General features: G+C 35.3%; 1 protein-coding gene across 1 annotated transcript in view; it reads right to left on the reverse strand.

Moving 5' to 3' along the window:
- Nucleotides 1-5653, reverse strand: part of LOC150105480 (histone deacetylase 5-like) — a 430130-nt gene extending 424477 nt beyond the window's left edge. The window contains exon 1 of the mRNA XM_090394187.1: nucleotides 5180-5653. The gene's annotated coding sequence lies outside the window, so the exon portion shown is untranslated. The remainder of the gene's footprint in view (nucleotides 1-5179) is intronic.
- Nucleotides 5654-6000: the final 347 nt, after the last annotated feature.

Below are 6000 nucleotides of genomic sequence, written 5' to 3' on the forward strand. Positions count from 1 at the left end.
GATATTAGTAATGGTATTTGTTCTTGCACTGAACAAAAATCCAGTAGGTACTCCCCATTGTTATTAGAACATTAGTCCTGCTCTTTTCTCCAAATTTTCTCAGAGCACTGCTGTATATTTGTGATTCATTTCTCACTCTCCAGATTGGGTCTTCAACTAGAATTAGCATTTTTTTTTTATTTACAAGTATGTCAGCAGCTCTCTCTGCTGATTCAATTCTTCTACTTCATTATTTCCTTTGCCTGGGACATGGACACAAATAAATCACTTGCTCTGTTTTCGCATCCTGAAGTCTGCCCACCTTACTATACTAGAAATTGTAATCAAGAAGTTTAGCTTAATTTTGTGTTTAACACTAATGCATGAATGAATCTTGTACTTATCATTTACAAGCATCTACTTTACTGGTGTTTGGCGCCATAATACTAATATGTCGATTTGCCGTTTCTCTACTTCCTCTGCTAGTTCCACACTACTTCCTTTGATGCATTTTATGTTGGTGGTGTCTATGAAGATAGACACTTTCAAATCTCTTGAGTCATTAAAAGACCAGCTACTGGAACAATCAAATCTGTTGAAGTTGTTCCAGTAGCTGTTTACATCCATTTAACATTTTTCCTCATGTTGTACTGTCGCGCTTGTGTGTGTGTGTGTGTGTGTGTGTGTGTGTGTGTGTGTGTGTGTGTGTGTGTGTGTGTGTGTGTGTGTGTGTGTGTGTGTGTGTGTGTGTGTGTGTGTGTGTGTGTGTGTGTGTGTGTGTGTGTGTGTGTGTGTGTGTGTGTGTACAGAATATAATCTGGTCTTCAATGTCTCACATTGTCAGTTCACCCTCCTTCATTCAATATCCAGTTGGAACCCTAATAAATGACACCTATGAGGTGTGGATTGAACTGGTGCAAAGTTCTAGTTGGTTTTGCGATTCACTATGTGGACGTTTTCCTAAGTTATCTTTGACACATATATATGAAATACCTCCGGAAATTTCATAATGAAATCGACTTATAATTACTTAAATAAGCAAATAAACAAATAATGATGAAAAAAAATAAAAACAAAACAAAAACAATAATAAAGGTGTTTGTGGAACGTGATTGAGAAGATAAACCAAGAGTGCGAATATAGTGTACACAAGCCGACCTCTACGTGTCACGTTACACATATCGGTTTCGCTAGGTGATTTCTTATCCACCAGTTGTTTCTTTTTATTTTATTTATTTATTGACTTAATCTAATTTGTAGAGATTTACTTAATTTCTATTGGACTAAGGCTGTGGGGGCTAACTTTCTCTAAGTGATCTGATTTTTCTCTCATAAACAAAACTGGCCTTGAACGCATTTAGTGGCTACATATATTTTAAAGGTATGAAATGTGAGTTTTGGTAATTTGTGAATTTATGTTGGTGCCACCTTAGACTCATGGAAGATCAACAATGTACTTTTATTATTATTAAAATTTTTATTTATTATTTATTTTTTATTAATTATTATTATTATTATTATTATTATTATTATTATTATTATTATTATTATTATTATTATTATTATTATTAACATTAAATATTGGAGAATACCAAACGAATATTTAAGTACAAATATAAGTCAAACAAAATGCATTTTAGCTGAAATGCTTTGAAATGAATCAAAATTAAAGCTTGTGAAGTGCTGAAAGTAACATCAATTTGAATATTGTTCAAATTTATGTCAGATTTAAAAAAAAAAAAAAACTATTCCTTAACAACATGCGGAAATTATAATTGAGCAAACCGAACTGCAGAACAACTGTAAATAACTTTTATTTATTTACTACTTGCAGAGAAATTATGAAATATTGAATTAAATACACTCAGAAATCCGAATATTGAATGTTCTTTTTCTTCGGCATGTTTATTAGCGTCGACTGAAATAGCTTCACTCAGTAAATAAACCAGACTGAACAACACGTTATTCGGATATTTCACCCTAAATACCAACTTCATTTATTACCTTTCCCATCAAACTTGATCGAAATGGATGAGCGCGCTTCAGGAAAAACCAAGTGTGGCATCCTACGAAAATATTACGAAGCTATTTTCACAGCTAGTCATCCATGCCATTTACCACATAATTCATCGATGGCGCTACATCATATCACTCTTTTTTTTTCTCTTTTTTTTTTAACAGAATCCGACCAACCTTTGAACTTCAAGAATTCACTGTTCATGGGTGCTTTTGTCTAGGCGTAGGCTGTCACTGATTTATCTCTCTCTCTCTCTCTCTCTCTCTCTCTCTCTCTTTGGCTCTCTATTCTTGCGTTGCTATGGAGACCACCTCTGTCCTCTTATTGTTCTCCCACCGGGAAGTGAGCGTGTGTTTACGGTCATCTGGACGTCTTCGGTACAAGGCTACGATGCAGCTGACAGGTCTGTCCTTCATGTGTAGTGAGGGGTTAATTCCAGTCAGATAGTGACAAAGCTTTTGCACTCTCCCTCTTTTTCTCTGCCCCCTCTTCTTCCCTCTCTTTCCGATTTCGTTACGAAAATTGCGTTTTCGTAAAAGCACGCTTAAAAATCAGATTCCACACAGTAGGATCTACGAAATATATCCCCAGATGCAGGAAATGTTGATTAATCACAGATAAATTAAACTAGCTTTTCTTTAAAAGAAGCATACTGGATTTTTCTTTGGTTTAGGAAAACGGTGTTCCACATTTTTCTCACCAAAGGAGAAATTAACGAAATAAAGAGCCAAAAAGGCTTCACTTCGGCGATGTAAAAATTATTTAAATCAAGGGGATATTTAATCCCACATTATTTCAAAGCCCAATAAGAAACTCTAAGATAGAAATCAAAGAGTTTCATGACGAATATAGCAAGTTATAAAAGTTCGGCGAGTCCAAGCGTAAGCAAATACCTGGGTAGTACAATACAGGGCAACTCGTAGTAAAGGTTGATAAAGTTAGGATCACTATTCTTAGTATTAACCCTAATGTAAAACTCATCCCCTAGGAGATGTATGTTGTTTTCATTAAGGGAGATAGGTCACAACCCAGACCAGTTTCAACCTTTATTGTGGTCTCATCAGTGAGCAGGTAGACCAATAAATACCAAGATTGAAATATATATAATACCAAATGAAAAATATACATATTTCATACGGAAAGAGCTCTTCTCAAAGTTTTGTTATGTAGCACTTAATACATATTGCTTTGCTCAATGACGCATCCATGGCAAGTTAACTAAGTGTGCAAACTGAAAATTCTTTTTTATTTTCTGTAGTCTTACCTCCATGAATGAGATTTCTTTAAACAAAATCAGAGATTGATCAAATGTGAAGTGTCTAAACTGGTGATCTGAAAAAGTGAGCAAGAGAATGTGAGCCTTCAAAGTTTGAGTCAATCCAGCAGTGGATAACAAGAGGATTCTCAGTCTATCCTCGTCCTAAACAAGAATTCAAGAAAAACGGGGATTCTGAGGCATAATAATTAGGGTTTAGTTAATTATGTAGCTACCATAGTTAATGTATACTCTAATTACTATTGTTATTACGATAATTATTGCTAACTGGTTAATAATGATCACTAATTATCATATTCCAAAACTGTTATACGATAATTAGTACAGCGCAATGCGGTCTTTTAAAGATCATGATTTTAAAAGCTTTAAAAGGTGGGAACAATTAATACATAGTTTACAATATCTTAGAAAATTTACCCATCAATTTACTTTAAATACACATGAGTAATTTTATCATAAGGTGTGTCTTTGCATAACTCATATCAAACATGCAAATCCAGAAAATAAATCTCTGTGTTAAAAACAAACAAAAAAAAACTTGCACCTAATGTATAGCACAGGTGGAAATTTTTCTGCAGTTTTTCAACAAATTTTACTTTACTTTACTTTAATGCACTGAGTACTAACAAACAGTTCTTAGTCACACTGCAGAAAAAAACAGTAATGAAAATAATGTATGGATTGCTATTTCACTAATTAATTTATATATAAACAAATGAATACAAATATTTTATTTTTCTCATTAAAATATTTTCCAAAGATCTTTCTGTTATAGATCATTATTCGAACATAGCATCACTATTGCTAGCAACTAAACTGAGTTGATATATGGCTTAATTGTGTCTCCTATATGTAAACTTCTTAGTTTTTTCCTTATGTCTGTCTACCAACCGAACATATTTCCCACCAGAACTTATCAAGAAACATTCTGATTAAAGAAAAAAAAAAAAAACACTTGAGGTACTCTGGTAACAAAGGGTTATCAGAGACTTTTTTTTTTCATAATCGAAAAGGTGCGGTAAAATTTCATTTTACTGACGGTTGTGAGAAGTCATGATCGTAACGTCGAAATAGAATTTATTGATTTTTACCAGTACCTCGATTATGTTCAAGAAACCCAGTGACTATAATTGACTTTTTAAGTGATATATTCATTATAGCATAATGGAACTTATTTAACAGTTCTGAGGAGCCTCGAAGTTTCTTGAAAAAAAGTATCGATATCATTCAATAAACTCATCACACAATGCTTTTGAGAATATTTGTGAATTTATGTTAATTTAATACGTAGCCATTAAATTTACTGATTTATATTAATGTTACCTTATCAAGAGATTAATAATACACATCATTTAAACCGGCTACAACCACAAGCATACTAACAGCTAATTTATCTTGCTCTGCCATTTTTTTTTTCTTTTTCTTGACTGTGTTACCCAAACAATCATCCTTCACAATTGCCACCCTTAACCTTAAAAATTAGTTCACTGATATAAAGAAAATATAAAGCAAGGATAACAAACTTAATGATACCACACAGAAATATTAAATTAATTAACTCTGTTCTTAAGCTGTACACGTTAATGAGTAAACAAATTAATCAGAATGCAATTCGTAGCACTTTAAAACCACACATGATAGTGAACAGAAAAAGCAACTGTTTCAAATAATGTCTATTTCCGGAAGCGTATGTGTTGCTATTTCAAGGACACAAGGATGCTCTCCAGTCGTTACACCGACTAGTTTATAGTGCATAAAGTAATGCCGAGAACACTTGAGGGTAGTGGACAATCGGATATTATTTAACCGTATCCGATTCACAATTCGAGTGTCTTTGGGTGTGAGAAATAAGCTCACACGCACTTCTTTATATACTGCTATTAATTTTATTTTAAAATTCTACTTACCACTATGTAGTTTCCTATTTGCCTCCAGCCATGCCCGGGTGCTGTCACACTTGTTTAAAAGAACCAATGAAGAATGGGGAGGAACCGGAAATGCACGTGTTGTCGGTCCCAAACACAACAGTATCAAGTAATGGATGAAGATCTTAGGCTCATTCAAATGTCCAAGTATAGATCCCGTGACGTTGCGGGGGCGGATGCGACAGAGGGGCGGTTGTCTGGGCTCCAGGTCTGACTAGATCCTCGCAGGATACGAGCAAGCGAAGGTTGACTTCAATGTCTCCGGGATCTAAAACAGCGCGCTTCTAACCTACCCATGACGGCAACGAGCAGTGCAAACTTGCACAGAAGGTTAAAAAAAGATGCACACGCACACAGAAGCAAACACAACTGTCTCGTGCTCGCAAGAAACGCCTTTTTGCATTCGGAGCATGCCGACGATTAAGATACACAAACGATGTCGATGGAAAAACAGTGTGTTACTGGCGTGCCCCTCGCGCGCCTCGGAGAACCAAAACAAACGCTCTCCTGCAGCTGTCGCAGTACAGGAGAACGTTAATGCTGCTGGTGCTGCCAAGAGACAAAAGTACGCATGCGTTATCGGAGAAACAGGAAAGCGGGGATCAAGAAGCTATTTTTAGAAACATGACAGTGCAGGAATAGCTACGACTGGTCGCATGGATTCCCGACCACCGACTGGGTGGGTGGGTGGTGGAGTTTTCGAGTTAGGGGTACTCACGCGCACTTTCGAGAACGCGTTTTATGAAGTGATATAAAAAATATTTCGTCGGCTATTTTTTTTATTTCATTTTTTGAACAGAACT

Source organism: Typopeltis vanoorti, chromosome 6 (genome assembly GCF_054136105.1).
Source record: "Typopeltis vanoorti isolate ZY-2024b chromosome 6, IOZ_Tvanoo_1.0, whole genome shotgun sequence".
Taxonomy (NCBI): Eukaryota; Metazoa; Arthropoda; class Arachnida; order Uropygi; family Thelyphonidae; genus Typopeltis; species Typopeltis vanoorti.